This window comes from Cygnus olor, chromosome 5 (assembly GCF_009769625.2).
Source record: "Cygnus olor isolate bCygOlo1 chromosome 5, bCygOlo1.pri.v2, whole genome shotgun sequence".
In the NCBI taxonomy this organism is placed as follows: domain Eukaryota; kingdom Metazoa; phylum Chordata; class Aves; order Anseriformes; family Anatidae; genus Cygnus; species Cygnus olor.
In genome coordinates, this window is record NC_049173.1 from 292,014 (window position 1) to 318,957 (window position 26,944).

The window sequence follows — 26,944 nt, forward strand, 5'->3', positions numbered from 1 at the left end:
GGGGCCGGGGCCGGGGCCGGGGCCGGGGCCGGGGCCGGGCGGCCGCCGGCGGCGCGGAGGATGGGCGCAGCGGCCGCGGCGGAGGGGCGAGCCGCGGGCGCCGAGCTCCCCGCCCTGCCCCGCCGCGACGCCCGGAGCCGCGGCGGCTCCGCCTGAGCGCGCCCGGCGCGGAGCGGCGCGGAGCCGCATGGCCCTGCCGCCGGCCGCCCCTGCGCGCTGCGCGCCCGCTGCGCCGTAGCTGCCCCCGGGAGGCGCCGGGGCTGCCGCCGCCGCGCCCCGCGCCCGCGCCCCCCTCCCGTCCGCCCGCCCGTCCGTGCGTCCAGCGGCGGCGCCCCGGCGCGCAGGATTACGCAGCGGGGCGCGGAGCGAGAGCGCTCGGCGAGGATTAACCTGGCGCAGGTACACGGCAAGGTCACCGGCCGGCCGGCGGGCGCGGAGCGGCGCGGAGCCGAGCGGGCTGCCCGCGGCGGGGCGATGCGAGCGGGCTCGGCGGGCTGCGCCGCTGCGTGCCCCGCGCCGTCCCCCCGCCTCCCGCCCGCCCGGCGCGGGCTGCGCGCGTGTGCGTGTGCGCTGCCGCCGGCCGCGCCGCGCTGAGCCGCCGCGCTCCATGGGGCCGTCCGCGCGGGCTGCCCTGCCCGCCCCGGCCGCCGGCAGCCGCCGCCGCGGAGCCGCTCTAGGATGCGGCTGCTGAGCGCCGGCACGGGGCAGAGAGGCGGCCAGCCTGCCTGCCGCGAGACCCTGAAGCCCCGCCGGAGCCTGGCCGCGGCCGCAGCTGCAGGGGGAGCGCTCCGGACGCCGTCTTTCCCCGGGAGGCACCAGGTAATCGCGGGGCGGGCGGCCGAGCCCGGCCCCATCTGCATTGCAGCCGCCGGTACTGGCCCGCGGGGGAAGGGGCGCGGGGGGGCGGCCGCGGCGGGTCCCGGGCCGGCCGGGCGGGGCTGGCCCCGCAGCGCGGCGGGCGGCGCCGGGACGGGGCTGGCGGCGGCGCCCGGGACGCCCCTCCCGGGAGGGCGGCGGCCGCGGGGCTGCGCGGGGCGGGCGGGGCGGGCGCCCCGCGGACGGGCCGGGCGGGGCCGGGCCGAGCCGAACCGAGCCGGGCCGGGCCGGGCCGCGCTCCCGCCGCTGCCCGCGGGACGGCGCCGGCGGCCGCCCGCGGCTGGGGGTGCTGCAGGGCCGCGAACGCCGCGGCGGCCGCCGCCCCCTCCGCGCCGCGGCGCGGTGCTGCCGCCGCCTGGGGAGCGCCGGCACCGCCGGGCCGGGCCGGGCCGGGCCGGGCCGAGCTCTGCGCCGCCGCGCCGGGGCCGCCCCCGCGGGGCTGCCCGCGCCCGGCGGAGGCGCCGCGGGGTCGCGGCCACGCTGGGACGCCCCCCGTGCCCCGGGCGCTCCCGCGAGGGCTGTGCCGCCGCCCCGTCGGCTCCTGCGGCCGCGGGGGTGTGGAGCTGCTCCGGAGGGAAGGCGGCCGGACGGGGAGGCGCCCGGCTCTCCGGCATCCCCTTCTCGCCTGCCCCCGCGGCGGGAGGCTCCGCGAACCGCCCCGTCCCGCTGCCCTCGCGCGGGCGCACGCCTGGCTCCTCGCCCCCCAGTCCCGGAAGGCTGTCGCTTGTCCCCGGGATCCCGGGATATGCGTGTGCTGCCGTCCCTTCCCCTCCCGTCTGCCTGTCTGTAGCGTGCACTTCTAGTCTGCGGGAAAGCAAATGTAGGACAAGAGAAACCTTTTTCGCTGCTGGAAGGTTCCCGTTCGGGGAGACGGCACAACAGTTGCAGAGGAGCCAGCGGAAACCTTGCAGCCATGTTGATGTCAGGAGCAAACAAACCTGATTCCAGGGAGCAGCCGCAGCCGAGGACGGGCCCGTGCGAGGGGGAGCCTGCACAGCCAGGCTGGCTCTGGGGCTGCCGCACCCAGGGGAGCACTGGCGTGGCTGGGCTGGAAGCGCTTTTGAAAGCCCCTTCCTTTGGTGCTTGCCAGCGCTGGCTTGGAGGCACAGGATCTGCGCCCACCGAGGTCTGCCATGAGAGTTAACGTGAGCACTGCCCTCTCTCATTGCCTTCTGTGGTGCAAGACGGCAGTGTTTCCTCTCCTGAACCTTTGTCTCCTTGTCTAGCTTGGTCTGTCATGTCTCTGGGACAGGCACTGCTTGTCATTGCATGGAGTGTCTGGAGCAGGACTTGCTGGTCTCAGTTGCAGGTATGAACGTAACCTGACCAGTCCCCCAAACTGAGCGTGGGAAAGTTGGGTGTCTCTAGCTACGTCCAGCCCCTTGCAGCCTCCAGCTGACTGTCCTGGAGCCGGGATACCTATGCCTTGGTCATCTTGCTGTTCGGACATCTTTCCCATCCATGCTTACATTTCATGTGTCCTCAGAGTAACATCGTGTCAGTGCATTCCTTCTGATTGTCCTTGGCTGAGTGCGGCATGTCCAGATGTGTTCAAGCTAACGTGGCCAGACAACAAACCTGTGAGATGAGATGGATCCACCCTGGGTCATTTGAGCCTTTTTGGTTACAGCTGTGCATCTGAGGGCCTGCTGCTGCTCTGCGGAAGGGTCTCAGCTGGTTCTGACAGCACAAATCCTGTCTGCAGATGTTTCCAGGAGCATGGTGCCCACCTGGACTTTCAGGGCTGCGCATGCCTTATGGTGGCTCATGGCCACTGGCTGGGACCCCCGTTAGCTTAGAGACATTACCCCAAAGCTGTGATCTGTGTATGGGCTTCACCTTCGTGCCAGCCCGTGGACTTCGCAGTGCTGCTGGAGGTCTGTCCTGGTGGACTGGAGCTGGTGTGCTCCTAAACAAGGACTCTGCTGATCTGGGTGTCAGGTTCAATTTTGTAAGAAGAACCATACAAGAAACTGACTGCTGTCAGTGCCCAAACACCTTTCTGAAGTAAATTTCTAAATATATACTGTATTCAAGGGATTGTGCATTTGTTTAAATGCATAGTAAATGCATTTAAATGCATAAGACTATCAAAATGCATACCCAAGCTTGCCAGCTAGGCCTCAAGTCACAAACCTTACTAAGAAGCTTCCCTTGACATAATAGCTTATTTCTGAAAGAGCAGTTACTAGTTTTATCATGGCAGTGCAGTCAGTGGAAATATATCCTGGATATTTCAGGCATCTAGCACGAGTTTGAGGTAGTTTACCAGTTTGATGGTTTACTAAAACCCATGCAGGTACAGGAATGAACTCCAAACTGTGCTATTTCAGTGAGTGCTGGAGAGCTGGGTGATCTTATCTTCCGTTTATGATCAAGAAAAAGGCTGGACTCTGTGGTGCAGTGTTATTCAGGATGGTTTCGTAGGGGGGCTTCTTGAATTTTTCATATAACTCTTGTCATCTAGAGAGACTTCCATTTGGCTACACAGAGGTGAATGGAGATAGACTTTGGTCATAAGGCAGGGGAAGAAGGATCAGGGATTGTCTCCCAGCCCAACAACGGGACTGACTCAGTGTGTGGTGCAAAACGGTTCGGAACCCAAGGAGAAATGTAGCAGAACAGTGTGGCAAGAAGGAAACAGATCTTCCCCGGTCAGATCTCCTGTGAGCTGCTGCCACTGCAGGTGGCTTAGTGTGCATTGTTTCCCACAGAATTCATGGAGAGGCTGGTGTGCCCGTAGGTACGGTCTTGGCAAGCAAGGGTGCCTGCAAGCTGGAAGCACAGTGGGAAGATGAAGCACCCAAAGGTGCCTGGAGAGCTTGTTCGCCTGCTGGGGTGTATGGGGATATGTCAGATGCTGGAGAGCTAATGGCTTTCCATTGCTGATCAATATTTCCTATGCTTTCAGATGTGGTAACAGGTTCAGTTTTATAGAACAATCTTTGAATGTTCTCTGAGCAAGCAACCAGTCCAGAATCATGCTAATAGCTCTGCTATTAACAGGCCTGGCAGAATTTGAGCCAAACAGAAAAGGCTTGTCTAAGTGCTATTGAAGCGTTTTGGGCCAGGCATATTCCATGCATTAGGGAAGATTTGTACTCCTTTGACCAGACATTGCTGAGTGTTGTCTATTTATACACATCTAAATATATCCTCTGCAGTCTTCAGACTTTTCTTGCTAGTAGTAAAATTACTTTTCAATATTATGCTATTAAAATGTGCTTGCTGACACTATTTGATGAGTTTCGTGCTAAGAGATATGTCTCTGCATGTGTTTTAAATAAAAATTATTCTTGAAGTAGTTACCTAAAATGCTTTGGAAGTAAAAGCATGTTGTCAGTGCAGATGGATAGCAGAAAGCAATGTAGTTGAACAGAAGCACTACTGGAGACATGCTCAAGCCTCTAAGGCCAAATCCAAACCAGTACAGGGTTTTGTTGCTTAAAAGTGAACCACTTCTTCTATAAATATATATCAAATATATATATATATCACATATATATAAATATATATGTGTACTTTGCAATGAAAAGGAAATATTTGCTTCCAATTAGTCAGGTATATCTTCTGGTATGCCGAAGTTTGAGACATCGTTCTGGAAACAAAATATTGAAGAAGCACCTTCTCCTTTGCTGAGAGTGTCTAGCAGGCCCAGGGAGCCAGCTGGTGCTTTGGTGCTGGTGCTTTGGTGCTGGGGCCTCCCCTCCTCCAGAGCAGCACCCAGGGGAGCACCTGCCTGCCCCTGGCAGCAGGGGGGTTCACAGCGATGGGAGCAGGACTCTCCTCCCCAGGTTAACTGACCGAGCAGCTCCCGACGGAGGACGGTGAGCGGGGAGCCCGTGGCCAGCCCTCCAGCCCAGCTGTGCTGCGCACCAGGGAGCAGTTGCTGGTGGAGGAGCTGGTCTGGGAAGCTGTCTCACTGAGTACTGAGGTGGAGAGTAATCATAATTGCTGTCCAGGTCGTGTATTGGAAATGGTGTTACAGACCCAGGGGTAAAAGATGGTGCCCTAATTCCAGGCTATCATAAATATTCCAACGTAACCCTGCTGCAAAAGCGATTGCAATGATGAGTCCATATCTATGAGTGCATTTCTCCTGCAGTAGTGAGGGTTTTGTGGGGCTCCTGAAGAGGGGTGGAGACCTTTGATGTATTCCCAGATAACAAACAGGATCCCTCATTGTGTTGTGGTGATTATGTGGCTGTCTGTCTGGCCTGCAGCCCATCATGAAACAGTAATAACAGTAATTTTCTTTTCTGTGGCAGCTCTTGCTGATGGTTCTTGGAGAACTAAGACAGCCTGTAGAGGAAGTGAGAGGAACTGGTATTCATAGGGCGTGGAGATGGGGCACAGAGAATGTAAAAGCAGGGTTCTCAGAAGTCTTGAGCCTGGTGTTTGATGCCCTGATGTCCAAGGACAGGCACTGTGCCCTCCCCAGCCCCTTGAATCACAGAATCATAGAATGGTTTGGGTTGGAAGGGACCTGAAAGAGCATGTAGTTCTACCCCCACCCCCTGCCACGGGCAGGGACAGTTTCCACTAGATAAGGTTGCCCAAGTCCCAGCCTGGCCTTGAACACCCTATGGATGGGGCATCCACAGCTTCTCCGGGCGGCCTGTTGCAGTGCCTTACCACCCTCGGAGGTGGTGAATCCTAGGTCCAGACTCTGTTAGCCAGAGGTCTGTGATGTGGTGAAAGGTTGTGGTGCCAGGAGCCTGGCCCTGGAGGCCACTGCCCGGCCAAGGACCGGGGGACATGGACTTCAATGGCAGCTGTGTTAGCTGACAAATCACCTTGTAATTTAGAAAGGTGTGTAGTGGCGTCTGTGGTGTCTGAAGGGAGGAGGATCTGGGGGAAGGTCCCTGGCCAAGAGCACGTACAGGTGGTGCCCGGTCCAGAGGGCGATGGCAGCGCTGGCCCTGGGGGCTCCGTCCACACAGGCCCTGGGTGCTGGCTGCCTGCTGGCCCTGGCCTTGGGGCTGCTGGCCTAGCTAGCATGGCAGCTTCCACCTTCCTGGGGATTAAATCACTCTGCAGGTAATATTTGTCCCGAGCTGGCTGAATAATGCAAAGGGTGATTTGTCAAATGGCTAATGGGAACCCTCAGTGAAGGCCTCCTTAACTGCGTAGCATGTGGCCAGAGTGACTCTGAGTGCTTGAAGCTGGTTCCCGATGCTGCGAAACCTTTGCCTAATGCCTTGCTTTTGAGGTTGCTCTTCCAGATGAAGTTTCTCACCAGGAACTCTTAGCAAAACATTTCCATGAAAACACGTGATTAGGTAACTTTGCTTTAAAGTTGAATGGCTTTTTTGTCCTTTGAAGATTTTGTTCAGGCTTCTCTGTCAAGATCATGTTGGATTGCTTTTTGGATTAGAGGCATAAAACTGTTTTCATTGCCTCAACATTGTTATGTTGCCACATATCTGATATTCCCTTGGTAAGTCATTGTAATTCTTTGTTTTGTGTAGTCTCTGTGCCTGGCCAAGGGGGACAGAGACCAGAGGCCTGAGCTTGGCACAGGAGCCTGTAGCAGGGAGGTGTGGCAGCGCTTTACCTACCATAGCATGAAGACTGACCACCAGCTGTAATACAGCAGTAAGGAAAAGGCGTACAAGGAAGAAGCAGTGTAGTAGAAAAAGTCCGACAGACAGGAAACCCCCAAATGTGTTTTCAGCACACTGGTGGCAATGTTCCTGGTCCTAGGATTTGGGCATGGGATTTCTCTAACAACACTGAACAGCAATTCAGAGACTTTTTGCTACATGTGGATGAGATGTGGGTTGAATTTCTTCTAGGTTTTAGCCAGAGTTAAGAATTTACCCATTTCATGCAGTCTGTCCCAGCAAAGGAAAACACATACAGTTGGCAGCATTGCCTGTGCTCTGGAAAGCTGCATTGTTTTTGTTTTCACCAACACACTCTTAAAATACTTGATGTAAAGCCCCCTTCCAGGCTCCGTGGGAGCACATCTGAGTAAGGCGAGCAGGACGTGTCGCCTTGCCAGCTGTGACTCAGTGGCTGTGCTGAGGACGTCGCATTTCACAGGAGAGCCCCTGCTCAGGTCACGACTCAGCTGCTCTGCACCGAGCTGCCTTTGAGCCCGGCCATGCCAGGGCTCCTCGCGGCTCCGCTGCGTGCTGGCGCCACTGAGCAGGCGCTGCCACTCGCGTTGGTCTCGAGTGCCACGAGAGGACCCTTCCACACTGACACAGGGCTGTGCGCCTGCCTCCGCCAGGGTGTAAGGAAACCAGATGAGAGCAGTACAGGCCTCAGTTCAGGCTGTGGTGGTGTTTGCCCATATGCAACTGCAGGGTGTCCCGGCAGCCTCTGTTCAGGAATCTTCTTGGATAGTCTGTGGCAGGGCTGGGGAGGTGGTGTGGGTTGATCCATATGAGGACCTTTCCTCACAGTGCAGCTTGTGACTGCAGCATTTGAGCCCCTTAGGTTATGGCTTTGGTTCCTAAAGAGGTTTTGTTGCACAACCCAGTGCCATGATGCAACTCCATGGCTTCTCTTTGTGTATCAGCTCTTGCATACCCTGTTAGAGTGGATCCAGAGGAGGCCACAAGGATGATCAGAGGGCTGGAGCTCTCCTGCTATGAAGAGAGGCTGAGAGAGTTAGGGTGTTGAGCCTGGAGAAGAGAAGGCCCTGGGAAGGCCTTATAGCAGCCTTCCAGTTCCTAAAGGGGGCTACAGGAAAGGTGGGGAGGGACTCTTTGTCAGGGGGTGTAGTGATAGAACAAGGCTGATAGTAATGGCTTTAAACTTAAAAAGGGTAGATTTAGATTAGATGTTAGGAAGAACTTTATTTTTGTGAGGGTCTGGAGGCACTGGAATGGGCTGCTCAGAGATGCTGTGGATGCCCCATCTCTGGCAGTGTTTAAGGCCAGGTGTGATGGGGCTTTGAGCAGCCTGGTCTAGTGGAAGGTGTCCCTGTCCATGGCAGGGAGGTGGGAACCTTATGATCTTTAAGGTCCCTTCCAACCCAAACCATTCTATGACTCTGCTGGGGGAAACTTTGGGAAGGCAGCAGACTCACAGGCTGGAAAGAGCTGTGCTGTGCTGGAGACAAGGATTGTGGAGTGCATGTGGGGAGGACCAGTGTGCCAGGTGACATTTCACTGTAAAGGCTCTGCCCAGCCTCTGTGAGCAGAGCACGCACATGGATGCCCCTCTTTGGGCTGCTCAGCGTTTGGTGCCCTGGCTGTAGCAGTGATGGACTGGGCCACTCCAAACCATGTTTGGTCTCTGTCACCCAGCCTGTGGCAAGGGATGCACTTGGTGACCAGTCCTGGGGGTGCAGTTTTCTTTCTAGTTGCTCCTTGTTCCCTTGCACGGAGCCCCCGTTCTCACTCCAGATGATCACAACAGTTGCCTTACATATGCCTCCCCATCTCTGTATCCCTGTGTCTGCAAGCAGCGAGAAGCCCTCCCGTTGTGGGCTAGTGGAAAACCCATGGGGATATGGTTAGTCCTGTACTACATGTCTTCAGTTGTCCAAGAAAAGGAAGTTTGTTCATGTTCCAGGTAGAACTAAGATATTTCAGCTCATGGTTTGTTAAAAATAGGTATACACCTAACAGTGTATGTGTGTGGTGGCAGGTAGATGCCGTGCCCCTTCCTGCAGTGAACAGCCATAAATGGCGCATCTTAAATGGGTCTTAAGCCCAGCCCCCACAACTGTTTTTGCAATTAAGAGATTCAGAGCAATGCTTTTGTGTTGTTCTAGTGGCATAAGGCAGTTTTTGTTTTGTTTTATTTTATTTTGCTTTTATTTTATTTTATTTTATTTTATTTTATTATTTTATTTTTTACATTATATCAGAAAACTTTAGCACTCCAGTCACTTCTCATATTTCAGCTCCATAAAAATGGAATACTTCCACTGGAACCAAATTGGAGTTTGGCTGGTGTAAGAGCTGAGCATGGTTTCCAGTCTCATTGCATCCTTCACAGAGGCCTGGCACACTGGCGGCGTAGCCCTTCATCCAGCCTAGCACATAACGTACTTACCTAGGTTTAGTGGCAGTAATCCTTTTAGAGTCCATAGGACTGTGCACAGCGCTAGAGGAAGTGCATGCCTGAGGTCTTGCCTGGCTCGGGGCCCTACTGGCTGTTATTAGCCTTGTTACTTCAGCAATATAAGGTCATGCCTAACTTCACCGGACATGCCGTGCCACATGCACAGGAGCGTGCTGTTGGGACCTGCTCCTCCGCTGGGTGCGGCGCAGAGCTGACACCTGCCCAGGGCAGCAGCAGAGACATGAGGAGGGATTTCCTGAACTTGCTCTGCTTGGAGAATCTGCTAGAAACACTACAAGAGCTGTGCATGTTGTGAAACATTGGCTTTTAAAAATTTAGTAGAAAGTCATAAATCACAGTGCCGTGCAGTTCTCTGTGTGGGGTGGCAGATTTACAGTAAAATACATCTCAGCAGAGGCTGCCACCTTAGGAGGAGGTTTTTATTTCTTCACATGACATATGGTGGTCTTATTAAATGAGCATTGGTCATTAGTGTTGAGTGATGACTTACTCCCCAGCGTGATGGGGAATAAGAGCGAGGGCGCTCTTAATAATAAGAGTGCTGGGCGTGCCTCGTCGCGTGCCAGGCGCTGCTCCCCAGGCGTGATGGCGGAGCTGGTGTGGCTGGGGGCTGGGGGCACCAGCCCGGCTCTGCCCTGCGCTGGGGCTGTGCTCGCTCTGCTCCCAGTGCCGTGGGTGCAAGAGAAGGAGGAGGCAGAGCTGGCTGCTGGCCTGGCCTCTTCCTGGGGCACTGGCCGCTCTCCTGTGGATGTCAGATGCCGGAGAGTGGGGTCGCCTCCAGGACCTGGCCCTGGCCCTGGCGAGGATGCAGGGTCTCAGGGCATCCCCTGGGTCACAGCACCGCCCTGGGCACCAGCCCCGTCGCCCCGCGTGGCGTGTGGGCTCATGGGCAGCTGGGCGAGCTGAATTGCAGGACGTTGGTCCCTCACCGTGGTCCAGGGCAGGGGCTTTGTTTGCTCCGCTGTAAGTAAACAAGCGGAGCACATTCCAGTTTGCTTTTTGTGTTCAAACAGCCTGACCTATAGACATTTTGATGCAGTTGTTGAAATGGGAGGTTACTTCCCTCAGGGCTCACATTTCTGTTGTATTCATTATTGCCCATTACTGCCCTGGGTCAGACACTCTGTTTCCAACTTGTTTTATTTAAGAGGCAGTCTGCAAACACCTTCTGTGTATTGAAGCAATCCCCACGTCCTTCCCTTCTCATAGAAGGAAAACATGATAAATACCATGGAAAAAGATGTAGTAGGTAAAGAAGGATAGTTACAGCTGACTGCTAGTTACGCATGACAACTGTATAGATTTCTAAGGGAACAAATTAGGAATATAGTTTATAAATGAATGTTCCTAGCGTAGCGTTGTGGAATACGTAAAAACGAGTAAAAGATAAACTGCTTAGGTAAATGCCCTTTGATTGCTTACGTTGGCGAGCCACACGATCAGCGTTAGCTCTGTTTGAGTATCACAGCCCCTTGCTGTTCACAGACGTTGTGTTATTGTCTTCCACAATTCCACTGGAGGATACAAACAGCTCAACTGAATAAGCTTAATTTCTACTAAGAAGCATTAGAGAGGCCTGTGTACAGACTGTGTGACTGTATTTGAATTGCATCTGGAAAGCTAAAATAATAATAAATAAATAACAATAATTAGGAGCAAAATTCTGGCTGGCAGAACGAGAGGCTCTCAGAATGCAGAGTTGCCATCTGAAACTCAGGCCATACATGAAACCAGATACCCAAGTGGTTCCCTGATGGTCAGTAATGCTTCTTTGATTTATATTTGGAATGTGAAGAGGGGTGAAGGATAAAAGAGGAGAGTGAAGGGCACAAGCATTACAATTACCACATAAATCAGGAGAATCATACTCTGAGGGTGCAATGTGTTTCTCCTTGCAATGTGTTTCTCCACCCGAGGGTACTGAGAGAACTGGCGGAGGAGCTGGCCAAGCCGCTTTCCATCATTTATTGGCAGTCCTGGCTATCAGGAGAGGTCCCAGTCAACTGGCGGCTAGCAAATGTGACGCCCATCTACAAGAAGGGCCGGAGGGTAGACCCAGGGAACTATAGGCCTGTTAGTTTGACCTCAGTGCCAGGGAAGCTCATGGAGCAGATTATCTTGAATGTCGTCACGCGGCACTTGAAGGGCAACCAGGCGATCAGGCCCAGTCAGCATGGGTTTATGAAAGGTAGGTCCTGCTTTACGAACCTGATCTCCTCCTATGACAAAGTGACGCGCCTGGTGGATGAGGGGAAGGCTGTGGATGTGATCTACCTTGACTTCAGTAAGGCTTTTGGCACCGTTTCCCACAACATTCTCCTCAAGAAACTGGCTGCTCGTGGCTTGGACTGGCGTACGCTTCGTTGGGTTAAAAACTGGCTGGATAGCTGGGCCCAAAGAGTTGTGGTGAATGGAGCCAAATCCAGTTGGAGGCCGGTCACTAGTAGAGTCCCCCAGGGCTCAGTGCTGGGGCCGGTCCTCTTTAATATCTTTATCGATGACCTGGACGAGGGGATCGAGTGCACCCTCAGTAAGTTTGCAGATGACACCAAGTTAGGTGCGTGTGTCGATCTGCTCGAGGGAAGGAAGGCTCTGCAGGAGGATCTGGATAGGCTGGGCCGATGGGCTGAGGTCAGCTGTATGAAGTTCAACAAGGCCAAGTGCCGGGTCCTGCACCTGGGGCGCAACAACCCCAAGCAGCTCTACAGGCTGGGAGATGAGTGGTTGGAAAGCTGCCTGGCAGGGAAGGACCTGGGAGTACTGGTTGATAGGCAGCTGAATATGAGCCAGCAGTGTGCTCAGGTGGACAAGAAGGCCAACAGCATCCTGGCCTGTATAAGAAACAGTGTGGCCAGCAGGTCTAGGCAAGTGATTGTCCCCCTGTACTGGGCTCTGGTGAGGCCGCACCTTGAGTACTGTGTTCAGTTTTGGGCCCCTCGCTACAAGAAGGACATGGAGGTGCTCGAGAGAGTCCAGAGAAGGGCAACGAAGCTGGTGAGGGGTCTGGAGAACAAGTCTTACGAGGAGCGGCTGAGGGAGCTGGGGTTGTTTAGCCTGGAGAAGAGGAGGCTCAGGGGCGACCTCATCGCTCTCTATAGGTACCTTAAAGGAGGCTGTAGAGAGGTGGGGGTTAGTCTATTCTCCCACGTGCCTGGTGACAGGACGAGGGGGAATGGGCTAAAGTTGCGCCAGGGGAGGTTTAGGTTGGATATTAGGAAGAACTTCTTTACTGAAAGGGTTGTTAGGCATTGGAATGGGCTGCCCAGGGAAGTGGTTGAGTCGCCATCCCTGGAGGTCTTTAAAAGATGTTTAGATGTAGTCCTTAGTGATATGGTTTAGTGGAGGTTTTGTTAGTGTTAGGACAGAGGTTGGACTAGATGATCTTGGAGGTCTCTTCCAACCTAGACGATTCTGTGATTTACTGCTGGACACAGAAAATCTAAACCAAAACATCTCTGCAGAGCACCCATTCGTCTGGTGGTGTGCTGACTGCGTCCATGCAGTGTGGCAGGGACAGCGGCTTGCTCATTGTCCCGCTGCCATGTGCCGTGTCCATCTTCAACTTACGTTCTGACCAGCAGTGCAGAGATTGCAAATAATGCTGAGTATTAAGATGCAAAAGTAGATATTTTATGCTGTAGGCTGGATTCTTAACTTAGATTTGTGTGCGCAGGGCGCCATGAAGCAGGATATCCTATTGCTTTTAGGGTAGTCTCCGTGTGCCTTGTCTAAGCTTGCTAAGTTTCACTGACATAGCCTTGGTTTGTGTCTATTTTAGCAAGTGGTGTGGGGTAGCAGGAGAGCATTTCCAGGGTGACATGATGGGTGGTAAGGAGCTGATATCCACACCGCGTGCGTCTGGGATGTTGCACAGATCTGGCTTTGGTAAGACATCATGGACCGGACGGGGGTCAGAGGCAGGAGCACACGGAGTTCGGGGCAGAGCATGCTGTCCTGTCCCACTGTGTTTCCCTGGGAGCAGCCCCGAGCGGGGCTGCCCAGTGTGGGGTGTCCCCTGGGAAGGGGCTGACATGGGGCCTGGCTCGCTGCTGCCGGCAGCGCAGCTCTGCAGCACGTGGCTGCGGCGCGGGGCGCTGGCTCGGCTCCGTGCAGGCGCAGCCCAGGGCTGAACGGCGGTGTGCGACACTTCTTATCTCGCCAGCTCAGAAATGCAGTGCTCAGGGCATCCTGATGGATTTGTGACACTCCCTGTGGGACTTTGTGCTCATAAACCAATTAAAGGATTACATTGTAATAATGTGGAGAGTATTCTTTGTTTATTAAGTAATGCAGGTATAATTCAATTAGTGACAGGCTGACCTGCTGATGTCAAGATGTGGATGCCAGCCAGGTCAGAGTCTTGAGCTCTGCTTTGCAGCTCAGCAGCAAGCTCGCTTCTGGCCTCTGAACCAAAATGCCAAAAGCTGGAGAGAATAGCTGCGAGCTAAAAAGCTGGGATAGCTGCGCCTCTGGTTGCTCCTCCTGCCTTGCAGAGAGCTGGTGGTGGAAAGCCAGGGGAGAGTCACTCTGCAGGATGCCCGGTCTCCCTAAGAGCTGCCTCCGGCCACTCCTGCTCGTAGCAGGAGGTGAGCACAGGCAAAGCTTCAGTCCGACCCTGTGTAGCCATTTCCTCATCCCTTGCGCCATGCTCACTTGGCACCGTCTTGGGTAAGGTGTGGAGGCAGCACCGATACCTGCCGTGACCACGGCCGTCCCCCCACATGAGCCGTGCTGCCTGTTCTGGTGCCGCCTGCTGGGAGGGAAAGCCAGGTCTTGCACAGCTGCATCTGCCCTCGCGCCTTTGCCGGCCGAGGAACAAGAGACGTGTCCCTCCAGGGCTGCGGGCGGCAGCAGGACCTGACTCGCCCCGGCTTCCAGCACGCAGGCACTCAGCCTCTGTACCTGCATGACTCTGACTAGCTAGTGTGCGTTACTCCTGAGCAGTCATTAAAACAGCAGAATTTGTGAAGATTTTTACTAGTGTTCGTTTATGAAATGTTTTCAAGCTTGGCTGGGTATTTAATGTTCAGCATGGCTCAGAAAGCACAGTTTGACCAAACCGTGAAAGGCAATTTGCTCCCAGGGAGACGTGTACCATGCAACATGGCCAGCCCAACTCGAGCGTGCAGCTGGGACCAGGTGGGTGCAAAAGGTGTTTCTGGACTGCCAGAGATTTCCAGAACAACCAGTAGATTTCACTGTCCAAAACAATGATGCTGGTCAAAATCATGCTCTGGTTTTCCATGCAATCCCATGACAAGATTATGAGGAATTTGCAGCAAAGATGAGGGAATGCCTACCTCGTTATGTGTTGAATGCAAATACAGTGAGAAAATACCTATATTATCTATATGTGTATGCAAATATAGACATAAAATCAGCTCATGTAGCCTGGCAGTGCTGGCACAATGTAAGCACCCAACAGCACAAGAGAATAATCTCTGAGGACCAAGGAACGGCTTGTAAGCCATGCCCATATTTTGCAGCACTTACTTTCTCGGTTGCACTTTGCAGGGAGTTTGCTTGTTTACTGTTTGCCAGGAGGAAAGCCCCAAACTGCTAGTAGTCTGGGCAGCTGTCTTTGCAGCAAATTAGGCACATATGATAAAATAAATGAGGCCTGGGCAGTAAGCTGTTCCCCTGCCAAGGTGAGAAAAGCCAGAGGCGCCCGCCCGCCATCGCTGCTGGGGACAGGGCGGCCTCGACCCCGCGCAGTGATCGCTGCGTGGCTGGGCTGGGAGCAGTGCAGGTTTCTGTCCAGTTTGTGCTATATTGCGTCGCAAAATCGTGGCTCTCCTTACAGAAGAACCTGCCACAGGAAGAAAGCGTGTACTTTTTTGGGTGAAGGGGGAAATGAATGCTGATTTTCCAGCTGCTGCTGCCCTTATGTGCTAACCGTAGCAACCGGGCTTCAAAGACAAAGGGTTAAGGTACAGGTTTCCCAACTTTTCCATCGGCACAGGCAGCGTCCTTCCAATGCCGTTGTCCACCGCAAGAGGTGACAGGAGCCGTGTGGGGGGAGCATGGCTCCGTCCCCTCTGGGAGCTGCCCCGGCTGAGCCCCCCGGCCGTGGGCACCCCCGGCTGCTGGTGCACATCCGGAGCACGCAGCCGTGCAGCACCCTGCACACCTCATTTCCCTGCGGCTTACGCCTTTGGCTACAGAACTTGAAATGTAAACCTCTCTGTGTGCTGCTTCTGTCTCAGAAGCTCAAGCAGCTTCTTCAAATCCTTCCCAAAATTGTAAGATTTGAGCCCATTTGCTTGGAGGGCAGAAGCGGAAGCGTGGGATCTCCATGGTCAATCACAGCTTAGCAGCAATTCCTTGATGTTTAGGGTGAGTTTTCACATGCTGGTGATGCCAAGCTGTCCTGACATTATTCCTTTTCCCATCGCTGTGTGATGCAATGTCTTATTTTCTATTTACCTGTGCCCTGCTGCTTCTCTTTGAAACATGCAGTTAGTTAAGGCTGTAACTTTGACATGACATTCATTCCCATAAAGTGCTTTGTACACTAATATGGTACAATCATGTTGCAGTAGGATGGTATCTAAATGCTTCTAAATGTCAGTCCGTGTTGATGCATGGATGCTGTTTCATCAGGAAATTAATTGCAAATACAACACCTCTGGGCATCCTGGAACAATAGTCTCTGCAGTGCTCCCAATTACCAGCCAGCACTTGCACAGAAAAGATAATGGCGTATGAATGAGTTAATGGTAGTTGGAGGGGCTGAAGGGAAGGAGGATACCTTTTACAAATTAATGAAGGGGAAGAAAACAATGGAAGGAAAGTCAGTTCCTCGGCAAATGAGGACAGGAATGGAACCAGCAACCTGCCTACATAACTGACTTGATTTAAAGTTGACTTTATCATCCTTGCAACGATGGCTTCATCTCTGTGGTGTCAGAGCAGCAGCTCCAGCCGCTCCGGACTGTGGAGCTCCGTGTGCGGCCATCTGGGTGTTCTGTCCCTGTCCCTGCATCCCTGCTCTGAGCCTTGCCCTTGGGGCGGGGGTCTTCTGTATGGCCACATTTTGGGTTGGGCGCGTGTGACTGAGCTGACCCCAGCTCCGGCTCCCCCTGCCACCAGCGAGCTCCTGCGCCTGGGGCTGCTCGCCCAGGGCCAGAGCTGCGCACCCCCGCACTGCGCCCGCTGCCCCCGGGGACCCCCGGGCTGGCCCGCTCCCCAGGGCAGGGCAGTCCCATCGGCCGGGCAGGACGCCCGGATGGCGGCCCTGTGACTGCCCCCGCAGGACGGCGCTGCCCAGCCCTTGGGGCTTGGCTGCAGCACGTGGTGCTCACCTCTCCAAGGGGCTGACCTGGCTGGGCTTTGGGCGAGGAGCAGGCGAGCGGGAGCCCAGCTGGGTGGCGGGGGGCTGTCTGCTGTGCGGCAGCAGTGGGAAGGTGGGCTGAGACTGTCTGTGTGTGCCTTGCCAGCGCATCCCATCAAGTGATAACAGCTGTTTGGCAGCGATCTGTGACCCTGATGGGCTAGGCTTGTCTCCCAGACTAGGAGTAGGAAAGAGTAAAATACCCGTGCTCCCAGCCTGTGTCAGGGCAGGGCTGAGCAGCATTTTCCAAGGGCAGCCTGGACATCTTGTGGGTTCTTGCGGGGATGAGAGGGCAGGAGGGGTCCTTGTGCAACCCTCTGTGCATGCGGCGCTGCCAGGTCTGCTCCTGAAATTTGCTAGGCTGAACTTGTGGGGAGGTGGAAGCTGAGGCTGAGCTCAGGTCGAGGGTGCCCTGTGGTGCCGCCGGCCGGGAGATGTGCTCCTGCGTCCTCACCCGGGCCATGTGGCGGGCAGCGGCGGGCATCCTTCTCGCAGGATGTGCCCGGTTTGTCAGGCCGTGACTTCTCAGTGGTTTTGCCGAAGTGATGATGCTTATGTCCCATGCAGTGTCAATTTTTCACATTATATCAACGTGTTCTGCCTGTTATCACCGAGGACAGAGCTGATGGCAGGATCCTTCTGCTGTGAGCATGGGCCTCTCTGTTATTTCATTAGATTCAGCTACTGAGGGACACCAGTTTCAAAATGTAATCGCTTTGCTTTGCAAAAGGTCTTTTCCAATATGTTTCCAGCTGTGCCATGGTGGGTGCAAGTGCTGAGAGTGTCAATATGTTGGAAGGAAATTGCACATAAAGACAGCTCTTTACACCAAAAAGACACAGTAAGGCCAGTCAGATCTCATTCAGAGGTTGTGTAAAAGGCTGACGTGGTATCACTAGGAGATATTGCTCAGTGCTTTTGGGACTTGTTTGTTTGTTTTGCTCTATGCATATGTAAATGAGAGTTTAACTGATTGCAAATAGCAAAGTAGCACATTCCTCTAATTTAAATGGTTGGAACAAAATGAAGCATTGCCCTATTCCTTTCTAGTGGTGTGAGCTGTCTTGTGTCGTGGCTCTGCTGCACTGCTTTATTAGAAACTCATTTCCCATATGTCATCTTTAGACGTCAGTGTGTGTCAGAAAAGGCTGTGCTTGTGCCGGGTGTACTAATTCACATTTTCTGCAGCATATTTCTGTGTTTCCCTAGCCACTGCTCTGCCGTGGTTAGGATGCAGCATGTCATGGCATGCTACCGAGGTCTGCTATGGACACCCAACTGAAGTCTGGTTCAGAGAGCCTCTGCTGGAGCCTGGCAGCTTCTGTAGGCAGTGGCCGGGGCACAGAGGCAGATGTCTGGAGCACAGGATCCCAGGGATTTGCTTCCTAGCTCTCCTTCAGGTTGGAAGAGAGTAATTTCTTGCATTAAGGGCATCACTCCTGAGAACAAAAGGTTTTGTTTTTTCCTGGGCAGTGCTCCTGGCAGCTGTCCTCTCTGCTGTTTCTCAAACAGCCTGTTTGTGGCTGCTGTTCTCCGAGCAGTACCGGTGTGGTTTGGGCAGTGCCAGAGCTGTCGCGGATGTCTCCAGGTGCTTCCTCTGGTCGTGGCTGTTCGGAGAGCGGCAGGGTGATGCTGGGCTGCTGCTGCCCACTGTCGCCCCTTGCCCTTCGCTGTCAAAGCCGAGCAGGTCCTGGTGACAGTGGGGACACAGCACACCTGCCAGCGGGGTGTCTGGGTGTCACCCTGGGAGCCAGCCGGGCTCTCGCTGTGGCCTGCGACTGGTCCTGGGAGCAGTGCGGTTGCTCTCAGCGACTCGCGAGAGGCTAGTCCGCTGCCGGGCATTTACATGTCCCCAGAAGGTTTTTCAGTGACTAAAAAAAACCAACCCAAGAGTCACCTGCTGTCCAGACAGGCATCCCTGGCTGAGGAGTCCTCTCTGCCGGGGGAGCAGCACAGCAACCCTGCAAGGTCACTTCTGGAAGGCTGTAATCAGCGGGGGCTGCCAGAGGGGGTGGGGAGCTGCCGGGTTTCCACCGGGGCTGTGGGGCGCGGTGCTGCGGGGACGGACGGGGCTGGGGCCCCGGGGAGCGCAGGCCGTGCAGCCCTGTGGCGCTGGTGGTGTGCGGCCTGGGGACCGTGTGCTGTGCTGAGGGGACAGGTCCTGGGCTGGTGTGCGCAGTGCTGCCGCAGCACCCTCCTCCGCCACTGCTGTTTCTACACGGTCGTGCCCCGTTTGAGGCTGCTGCTTCCAAGCCCCTGCAGACTGTCCTGTGTCCTGCTGCCTCGCCAGCCCTGCTCCCACCAGGAATCTTCTCCCCAGCCCAGTGGCCCCACTCCTCTGCCGAGGGGATGCCCCCGTCCTGGGCCGAGGTGTCCCAGCTCCAAGCACCGTGCCGGGGGATGCTGCCTGTGACAGGGGCAGGGGCATGGAGGGTTTCCTCTGCTTGCCGGCCAGCCTGGGATGCTTGGAGTTTAATCATATGAAAAGAAGAAAAGCTCAGTGGTTTCTGTGCTTGGAGACTCCATCTCCCACAGTTAGTGCAGTGAAGAGGGAGGCGGGGAGGGGAGCAGCAGCCTGGGGACAGATGCTCTCTGAAGACGGACCTCTCCAGGAGGATTGTGACCTTGAACTTCGGTTGGGCTGTGTCAGTGATTTTGGGACTTGTTTACCATGTCTGTGTTGAGATACAACAGCAGAACAGCACTCACTCACACTGGAGTCTCACCATGGCACATGCTGCTCACAGAAGTGCTGCTCTGCAGAGCTTACAGCCAGATAAATAAAATTGGCAGAAGAGTGATTTTTAATTAGGAACTGAACTCTGAAGCAGCTCAGTGACTTGCAGTGTTTCAAGGTCTGTGGCAGCCAGGGTCGAGGCACAGACTGAAGGGCTCATCCCAGCCAGTGAAGGAGCTAGCTTTCCTCCCTTGTTGCAACACCCGACGAATAAATGTGGAACAAATGTTGCTGCATTGATTACTACAAAAACTTCTCTTTGATGAGCAAAATGTGCAACCTTGACTAGAAAGCATAACTGTAATTTTTAGAAGGCATATATCTCTTGAAAGACTTAAGAGTCCTGTTTCTGAGAGAGATGAAGCATCGATGTGCTCACAAAATTAGTGGTACTTGAACTTCTGAGTGGCAAACTAACTTGAAAACAATTTTCAGCCCTGTGAGCATTAAAAGTGTAACCCACAGTGTTGCTGTGCCAATCTGTCTCAATACTCAATACTGTAAAACTGAAATATTTTGTTTTTCTCTGTCTTTCCCCTCTCTTGTTTTTAATTGTAGAATTAAACAAAAGGATCAGGAAAAAAAAAACAGATTGGAATGGAAGAACTTTAATAGCAAAGCTGGAAAAAAAAGTTTTGGATTCTTTAAAATAAAATTTTATTTTCAGGAAAAGGCTCTTTTATTGCAAGAAAGACAATTAGCTTCAGTTCTTTGCAGCATAAAATTCAGCGTATGAGAAATTATTTGCATATCTCAGAGGCTTCAGTGCAGTGGGAGTGATAAGGATGGACCAGCGATAATGCTTTTGCTTTTCTGTTGCTTTCTTTAGTACAGAAAAACTTAGAGAACAAAACAGCAATCAGCAATAGCAGTTGTAATGTTGGCAAAAGATTGCAGTACGTTCACAGTAGCCATGGCAAGTGATGCATTCACACTGTTCCAAAATGTGCAGTTCTGTAGCTGTGCCACTGCGCTTCCCGTGGCAGACAGTCACTGTCACCCATGTTACAGAGGATGCGAGACCTCACCTCTCCCGGGTGGTTTATTTCAGGTAGTTTGATGTCTTTGGGTTCTCCAAGGTCTCCGCTGTGACTGACGCTCTCCTGGCCCTTGGTGGCTCCCTGCCCGTGGCAGCTGCTCAGCCTTGCTCGTGGCCGCATGGGAGCCAGCTCCAGGCTTTCCTGAGGAAGCCGAGCAGTGGCTGCCTGTCCCCGGGGATGGCACAGTGCCTGCGCGTGGCCCGTGGGCTGCCCCCTGGTCTCTCCATTATAACTCACACTTTGCAATTGCGAGTGCGTTACAGACCTGGGCCAGGCGAGGCTGCGGGGCGAGCAGCACCCTGCGGCTCAGGGACTTGTGCGTGGCAGTTGTGGGGTGCAGCTGGGCCCCTCGCGCTGCCACAGGCGGAGCAGCCCTTGGGGTGTCCGACCTGGGTGGGCGTGGGCGCGAGCTGTGCCCCCGCCTGCCCGTGCACGGCGCTGCGCTGCCCGGGGGCCCTGGCCCAGCAGCTTCCACTGCCGTGGGGAAGGGGCGGCGTGAGGTTGCCTTCGGGGCTGGGAGAGCTAAGGTTTAACTAGGTGAGCTCTGCCGTCAGGGTGCTCTGCGGTCTGTGTGTCAGGAAATACCTCGGACGTTTTCTGCAAAATGCTGTGCTCAGACTATTTCAAGTTTGATGTCCTTTCCGTATGTTTAGGACAAATTTCTGAATAACCTGCCCTGGGGTTATTGGTTTCAGCTGGACCTGGAGTGCCTGGAAGCTGCAGGTGTGCGGTGCTGTGTCAGGCGCCCCAAGCTGCCACGCAAAGCCTCGGGGCCTGGCACCCCACGGCTGCCGAGGCCCAGCCGCTGCGTCGCTTTCGGTGCTGCCTTTGGTGCCGAGGAAGCTGCCGGTGCTGTTGGCCTCCAGGCAGTTAGAGGCGTTCAGGTTCTCCAATAGTAATTTTGAAGAAAAAAGATGTATTCTTGTTCAGAGTGAAACAAAAGTTTAAAAATCCCTACCAAAATCCCTTCTTGTTCAACAGCTGTCTTGGTCATCTCTGTGTAGCCTGTGCAGATGGGGGCACACTGTTATCTTTTTTTTGCTATAGCAAACACAGATGAAAAATCTGCCTAATCTCCAGGCACCAACTGTCTCCTCACCCCTCTTGATGCCCTGCAGGTGCCAAGGCTCAAAAAGGCTCGTACAGGTGTATGCTGTGCTCGCCCCCACCCCAGACCCACGGTGCCCGGTGCAGCAGGGGCAGCTCTTCCCCAGCCCCTGCGCTCCCGCGAGCAGCTTCTGCTGAGCTTCTGGAGAGGGTGCTGTGGGCACTGCGCGGGCAGCAGCCCAGTTTGGATTTCACTCCTCATCTCTCACTTTCTCATGTAGATCCAAGTGGCACCTAAGCAGCAGGACTTGGGTGCAGGAGATCTCCAATAAGGGCGAGTCATGGCCGTGTGCTGCTCCCTGCGCCAGGGAGATGCCAGGGATGTGCCAGTGACGTGCCCAGGGCTGCTCCCCGCCTGCTCGGGAGGTGATGGGCTCTCCTGCACGTCCTCCCCTTTCCTTCTTCTCATTCAGCTTCTTTCTGTGAAGCTTGCTTGGATTGATGAGTAGGATCTGACATGCACCACGTCACGGGAAGATGCATTCCTATGCCTGGAAGCCTAAAAATGAGAAAATGCAGTGCGTTTCAAAAGAGAACATTCTAGGGAGAACAAAGTACCTCCTTTGATTTCAGTGCATAATTTAGGGATAACTCAATTAGCTTCAGTAAAGTCGTGCTAATTCACCTTCGGTAAAAGTTTGAGGTTTCCTGTTTCTACAAGCATTTTCCTGCATAATGCTGTTCTTTCTCCTTTTGTGAAAAGGAAACTGTGTAGTTTTCCTGATGCTAATTAAGATAGGAGAGAATTATACCTAAATGTATTCAATGGAAAATTATTACATTTAATATATAGCCGGAACTCCAGGTTAAAATCACTGGCCTGGTCATTGGAAGGCACAGGCATCCTAAACAGCTGGCCACCAGCAGTTGAGTGATGCGGGCACTGAAGTTAAGGCTTCCCGTCCCCTTGCCCCCCCGCAGCTGCTGAGCTGCCGAAGGGCTGCGTGTGGAGCTCCGACGGAGCCTCTTCGCTGCGGGGCCGCACTCTGCCAAGGCGCGAGGGCTGCAGGTCCTGGCCCCGCACACCGTGCCGCACGGCGAGCCTACGGGGCTGAGTGCGGGGGGGCGAGGGTGGTGTTGGCGCGGGACTGGCCCCGAGCTGCTGTCCCCAGTGCCAGCACGGCGTGCTGCTGGCCAGGCCCGGGCGTGCTGCTGGGCCAGCGGCGGCTGGGAGGGTTGCTGGAAGAGCGGGCAGCGGGCATGGGCATGCGGCAGGCGGTGAATTCCCTCTTGCAAGTCAAGGAAAGATTTTGCCCTTCTGAGCTGGCAAATGGCAGGTTGCGGTGCAGTTCTGGATAATTTTGCTTACACCTGATGCAGCAAGGGAGTTTGTCCTTTACCTTCAGTCTGGAGCCTGTCGTGCTGCTCCTGCAAGCCATGAAGATGCAGTTTGGGAGCCGCAGGGGCAGGCTGGAAGATGTGGGGAAAGGGCTTCTAGATCTCCTGAAATCTGTCTCCTCTGAGCGAAGATCAAAAGTGGCAGTGGCACGGCGAAACTTTGCAGGACGTGCGGCTCAGTGGTCAAAGCTGGAGCTGCTCTGCTGAAGCCTTGCAGGCTCTAGGACGGCCGATCTACAGTTGAGTGCAACAGGAATGTGGCGCAAATATAATGCTTACAGATGCCTACAAAGCTAGGTGTTTCTGATGACTCTAGCCAGGATTAGCCTCGACTTGGTGTACTGATGGATTTGATTTTGGTGGGGTTGTAGGTGTCCGTCTATCAAGTGTTCATTTCATGAGGCCAAGAGAAATCTTGCAACAGAAGCACAGTTGATCAATTTTTGAAGCAGCAATTAAAATCTAAGCTTCTTTGCCAAAGCCTTAAGTGTGTCTCTTATCTAAAATGCTCAGACACATTGCTGAGTTAAGAACATTAGGACCAAGAGACCCATTAAATTATCTGGCACAGAAGAGATAGCTATAAAACCTGCAAACGTACTTGATCTCATGCTGCAGATTTGATGGTATCTTCCTTATACACTAAGATGCAGAAAAGGAGGGAGAAGACTTTTTAGAACAATTCCTCTGGGATAGAAACTTTGAAAGCATGCTAAGGATTTCTTTTTGTTTTTCCAGAAATCTGTAAAATATTTTTGATCTTGTCCAGCTGAAAGGAAATCTGCTTTGTTTGCCTCTTTTTTTTTTTTTTAATCATCCTATAAGAAGTTTTCTCTCTCTTTTGGAAAAAGTTCTGTAAGCCGTTCCCCAGATTAATTAAAATGATCCATGATAATTAGATTGGTTCAGAAACTGTTCAAAACTGTAACTCAGAGATGAGGTAAGGTCATAAAAACAATCACTGTACAGCTTTTCTATGTTTCTGTGATGTTATTAATCCATAATCCAGTTTCTTTTAAGTTTGGAGTTGGGGGTTATTAAAAGAAGTAGCCTGGATTTAAGTAGTAGGATTTATTTATTAGCCAAAGTTCGGTGCTTAATAACCAGTAAACACTTGTGTACACGCTATCCTGACTAGCCTAAACGACGGTGTTTATAATGTAAAGCAATGTGGTATGGAGAAATACCAATTAACACATGAAATAATGATGCGCTTACTTTGTCACCTACTTACATAGAGCTGCGTCTGGAGCAGCCGGGCTTCCTCCTGCCGTGGGTGCGCGGGCATCCTTTGGGGCGAATCCATATGACTGCTCCTGGAACCGCCTTTCTTGCTGCCATTTTCTGAGCTACATTTTTGTGAGACCACGTCTTTGCTTCTTGGTCCTACTCCCCAGAAAAATTTCTGTGTGCTGAGGCTCTTTTTTGTGCCTGAATATCGATATGCCTTCAGAGGTCAGTCGAAGTTCTTTAACTAAAATGTTAAATATCCCTGGGTCAGGTACCAGGTGCAGAAGGAGAATTGCATGTAGAAACCAGTAAAAGCCTGTCATAGGAACGGACCTGTCATAGGAATGGACCTAACTCTAGGCAGAGACAGAAATATTGTCAATGGCTGTGCAGAAAAGAAAGGACTTTTCAGTAATTATTTCTGTTTGCCATTTCCAAAGAAGCAAAAAAATGCAAACTCACAGTGACAATGAGATTTTTTTTTACCTCTGCAGGAACTAAGAAAAAGGTTAAAAAGTGACAGTTTAAGTAAGGCATTTTAAAAGTGGCAGAGCTGGATAACGGGTACCCAAGAGTATTAAAATAATTGGCCGAGGAGCTCCCTGAGACAGCAAAGGTTTATTTTTATCACCTCCTGGAACACCATGGACAATCCCGAGGAATGGGAAGGGGCTAATGAAAACTGATAGAAAAATCAAATATGATTGGCTCCAGGGGGAACTGTGCTGTCGGCTCCCGCTGGCCTGATCCCTCCCTTGCTCCCCTCCTGTTCCAGTACCCGTACCCGTACCAGTTTGTCCAGCACCCTCCACCACACGGTGCCCAGCAGCTGTGATCTCCCGTCCTCCCTTTTCCTGGAGAGCCCAGACCAGGGCTGTCCTCGGGCAGGTGCCGGCCCTGCGCTGGGCACCTCTGCCTTCTCCAGCATCGCCCTGCCCACGCCTGCTGGTCTGGGGGTGGCCGTGGGACTCCTGTGCCCTGTTGCTCCCTTTCCCGAGACCTCCCCGTCCCTGCAGCCCGTCTGTGGAGCTATCCGAGATGTTTCCCCTCTGCACAGGCAGCTTCCCTTGCTCCTGCTGCCTGGCCTGGCCCTGCAGAGCTTTATCTGGCCTGTTCCTTCTTTCTTTATGAAAATACAGTTAGATAGTACTGGATTATTTTTTTTAAATACAAATGTGGGAAGGACATTTTCACCTGTCAGTTACAGAAAATTCCGCTGGGTGGAACGGGACCCAGCCTAGGCTCCGGGTCAGTGACTCCAAACCTCCCAAGGTTTTACAGCAAGTTCTTAGCTGCCATAGCTCTGTTTTAAACCGTTTCCCATTTAGCTGACTGACAGGTGCTTAACTGAGGATATCTGAGCCTGTAAGATAGATGCTGCAGTCCGTGATCACTGAACGTTGGTCCCATTGCAGTCCCTCAGAGCCGCAGATGGTTCCCACAGCGACCCACCCGTGGTGAAGGGGGACCTGCTGCGTGCTGGGTGTGCGTTGGTGTGAGCTCACGCGGTACTGCAGGCACAGGGCACCGACCAACATAACAACTCCTCCGTGTCCCTAAGTACATCCAGGAACCTCTTCTCACCTGTCCTGAGCTCTGTTCACGGGCTTTTTTTGTTTGAGAGGAAATTTTTAAGTTTCACAGGCTTCTACAGGTTTTTCTATCTGCATCCCCTCTCACACAGCTTTCTGTATAAATTCTCCTACACCCAGTGACCTCATGTATTCTCTGAGGCATGCCAGGTTTTTAAGCCCTTTGGCATCATTATTCTGTTGCCTCTAAATAGTATGCCATCAATTATGGAAAGAACTGATATGAACTGATAGGACGGGCTTGGTCTATGCTTTCCTGATTACACTACAGAGATAGGCTTAATGACTTTCTGCAGGGTGTTATCTTCTGCTGTGTCCTCTGCAAATTCACTCTCCCAGAGGGGGAGGGATCCTTTATTTGTGACTCCAGTGGGCTGAGTTATTTGCCGTATCACCTACAGGAGCGTTTCTCCCGGTGCCCCAGGACGGGGCTGCTGCCTGCAGCACCCAGCTGCGTGCCCCTGCGCTGGCTCCCCCTCGCCTGCCCTTGGCAGACAGCACGGGGGGGGGCGCGCCCCCAGCGGGCTCTACCTGGGTCAGCCCTCTGTTCCTGCCTTTCCCCTAAAGCTGTCACTGGTCCTAAATTTGCTTATCTGCCCTGCTTCTAGAGCTCTGCTAATGTCTCATGCAGCTCATCATTACTTTCTTCTGTTGTTTTTCCCTATATCAGGAAACGATAAATATGTATTTTAGTGCCGTCAGGTTTGTCAAGCGTGCAGAGTACTGCCTCCTGAAAAAAATCCCAGCAGCAGATTTTGAGCCAAAGGGAAGACTGCAAAAAATAGTTTCTCCCTTATGGCACACTGAAAGTTTGTCTTTTAGGCAAAATTGCCCAAACCTGACAGATGTATCAAGTTTTTAAAAATATCGGTCCCAGTATTTCACTGAAACTGTCATCCTTGGTAGGCAAAGGAAAATTCGCCTTTTAGTATGCCTGTTGATTTCTTTTGGATCTAAATCCACTTCATGCTGCGGCTGAGCTCCTGCGGCCGGGCAGTGCTTGTGCTCCTCTTGCCAGCAGCGCCGCAGCCGGGCGTGCTCCTGGGTCCAGCTCCGCGCTGGGCTTCTGGGAGCGCGGCCTCCCTTGCGGCTCCGTGCAACCTGTTGGGGAGATCCGGGCTCCGGCCGTCTGTGGCCAGAGCTTCATCTCCTGGGCTTCCTGGGCTTCGTCTCCTCCAGGTCTGACCCTTGGCACCACCCGGCACATCCCGTCCAGCGGAGAGGGACCAGGGGTGGAAGGGCCGTCAAATGCTCTGTGCCCGAGGACGCGCTGGGTGGGTCGGGCAGTGGCACCCAGCTGTACCCGAGGCCGTGGTTGGGGGCCAGGAGCTGTGCCCCCCGGGCACCCCGTGCTGCTGTGGTGGAGGTGCCGTGCAGGGAATGCTCAGGAGCACTGTGACTGGCTTTTGCTCACCGCTGGCCTGGTTTGTAATTCTCTTTCTGAACCGTGGTTTAAAACAAGTTGGGGAAAATTGGTTTTGTCACCTTAAAGCTCTGGGCATTTAACATGGGGTGTTTCAGATGGGGGTTTGGCACTTGCTGTTAGGCTGCAGATGGATCCCAGCAGCCAGAGCGGGTCACATTGTTAGTGCTCTGAAACATTCCCTTTGAATTGATCTAAGCCCTAAGGCAGTCTCGGCTTTGA

General features: G+C 53.6%; 1 protein-coding gene across 3 annotated transcripts in view; it reads left to right on the top strand.

Annotated features, from left to right (window-relative positions):
* The first annotated feature begins 268 nt into the window (after positions 1–268).
* Positions 269–26,944, top strand: part of LRFN5 (leucine rich repeat and fibronectin type III domain containing 5) — a 59,636-nt gene continuing 32,960 nt past the window's right edge. Inside the window, exon 1 of one of the 3 annotated variants that reach the window (XM_040558762.1) lies at positions 269–399. The gene's annotated coding sequence lies outside the window, so the exon portion shown is untranslated. Of the gene's footprint in view, positions 400–537; positions 820–26,944 lie in introns of those variants that run through there. The other 2 variants (XM_040558764.1, XM_040558761.1) reach the window with 2 other exon arrangements.